We start from the raw sequence: 2,515 nt of genomic DNA, 5'->3' as shown, positions 1-2,515 counted from the left end.
GCACCCTTCACACCTGACAAGATGGGCTGGATCCTGACAAAGAAAAGGGGGAAAAGGGTCCAGAGAGGGGCAAGAGTGGATTGTAGCAGTTTCCTGGGGCAGCCATGACAAATTATCATAGATCTGATGGCATAACAGAAAGAAAACTTGATCTGTCACAAATTGGAAGCCAGGAGTCCAAAGTGACAATACTGGGCCTCTTCAGCATCTGACAGCTGTCTGTCGGCATTTCTGTACCTTTATCACGTAGCTGACATTGCCCTCATCCCCGCCTCCATCCTCACCTTCTTCTTTCTGTCCTTATCTTATGATGATACTTGCATTTCATTCAGGGTCCACCCAAATAATGGAGGATGATCTCATCTCAAAGTCTGTCACGTAATTACATGTGCATGTGATGGGGTCAGGAGGGCTGGAGAAACAGAAAACTGTGTTTATATTCTATGTTACAAGGGCACATTTGTACTGCACATTGTAGAAAGGAATCTACGTGCATATGTTGTAAATAGCTCAACATGGACACATTAGTAATGGCTTGCTTGTTCTGAGTTAACCCCTAGTCCCTGTGATGCCATGGGAAGGATGGAAGGCTCAATGGCCTTAGGAGCATGCAGCCCAGCTGCACAGAAAGTCCAGAAGCTAAGGGGAGAAGCGCCAACACCCTGAGACAAGGCTGACCACCCAACCAGAGGGGCAAGATTAAACTTGGGAACGCTTTTCTTTCCAACTCCCTGCATAGTCTGCTGGCTGAGGATGAGAGGAAGGGGTTCTCTGTGTTCTCAGGTTGCCAGCTCAGCTTCCGCGTTCAATTCCTTCCCCTGTTCACTGGTGTCTATGATGACAGGCAGCCCCCACTCCAGTATCCCGTTGACACAGGGACTCTTTTTCTAAATGAGGTCACACTCACAGCTTCTGGAGACTCGGACCTGAACATGAGCACTGCCAAGCAACACAATACAGGCTGTTGTTGCTATCCCTCTGGAGGCAGTCTGGAGGCCAGGACTTCCGAATAAAGGGGCATTTGACCAGAAACCAGAATAAAGTGGAGTGCGTAGCTACTCCTGAGCAGGCGGTCAGAGGGAGGAGCAAGTCCCAGGGCCCTGAGGCCGGAATGCTTTGTCATGGGGCAGCATGAATGGAAGCCTAATACGAGAAGAGACAAATGAATGACGAATATGCTGGGTGCCATGAATTGCAGTATAATGTCCTCTCCCAGAAAGTTACAAGCTGTTTCCATTGTCTGACCCCCCCAGAGGCCAAGAACATAAACCCTGGTGGCGTGACTCACCTAAGAGCAGCACACCACCAGATTTCCCCAAGAAATCTCAGGGACTCTGCTGAGTAAACCTGATGATCAAAAGCTAAGTTCCTGGGATGGAGAGACAGCTTAGTGGTTAAGGCACTTGCCTGTAAAGTCAAAGGACCCAGGTTCAATTCCCCAGGACCCACGTAAGCCAGATGCACAAGGTGGAGTGTGCGTCTGGGTTGGTTTGCAGGGGCTGAAGGCCCTAGTGCATCCATTCTGTCTAGCTCTTTCTCTCTTTCAAATAAATTAATTAAATAAATAAATTAGACTAGAATGGATGAAAATTAAAAATAAATAAACAAATGTGTCATTAGATTTTGTTTTGCTTAGTGAGACAGCTTCACTGTGTAGCCCAGGCTGGCCTCACGCTCATGATTCTCCTCTCCCCTCAGCCTCTCTAGTGCTAAATCCCAGCATCATACCCAACTAAGTTTTCATTGGCATTTAGAAATTTATGTTTAGATCTGTGGTGCATTTTTATTTCTTATTTTTAAAAATATTTTTATTTATTTATTTGAGAGAGAGAGAATGGGTGCACAAATGAACTCCAGACGCATGTGCCACCATGCGCATCTGGCTTACATGGGTCCTGGGGAATCAAACCTGGGTCTTTTGGCTTTGCAGGCAATCGCCTTCACCACTAAGCCATCTCTCCAGCCCTGAGGTGCATTTTTAAAATTCACACAAATGTTATAGTCTATTCCATGACGTATCTACTTGTTTAAAAGATGTGTAATTTTCACCCCAAGTCTTTGAGGGGGAAAAAACATTGCTTACTGTTTCCGGGTTGGAGTTTCTGTGGCTGGAGGTTCTGGACAGCCTAGTATCACTAAGTCCTGGCAGAGTGCACCCTTAATGAAAATAGAAGTCAGAGAACTGTCTGTAGGCAGGAAAGGCTCATAGCACCTACAAGCCTAGTTCATTCTGTGTTCCAACACACCACTCTTCCTTGCTCTGATAGACACGGTGGGCCTTCAGGAAAGCCTTACTAAATGTTACAAGGAACAAGAGGGACCTGAACACAGAGAACAGGAAGCACAGATAATTTGGTTTTGGAGGTGCAGGCCCAATGCACCATAGCTGGTTTGTTTCTAGGCCTTGGTTTGGTCCATTGTCAATGGTGATCCATGGTCAGCCTCAGCCACTTCCATACTCGCTGGAAGCCAGCTTATGATCTCCCTTAGGCCTGGCAGCCCCCAGCTGGCCTTG

This window comes from Jaculus jaculus, chromosome 7 (genome assembly GCF_020740685.1).
Source record: "Jaculus jaculus isolate mJacJac1 chromosome 7, mJacJac1.mat.Y.cur, whole genome shotgun sequence".
Classification (NCBI taxonomy): Eukaryota; Metazoa; Chordata; class Mammalia; order Rodentia; family Dipodidae; genus Jaculus; species Jaculus jaculus.
The sequence above is the reverse complement of the archived record's forward strand: the minus strand, read 5'-3'. Positions refer to the sequence as shown.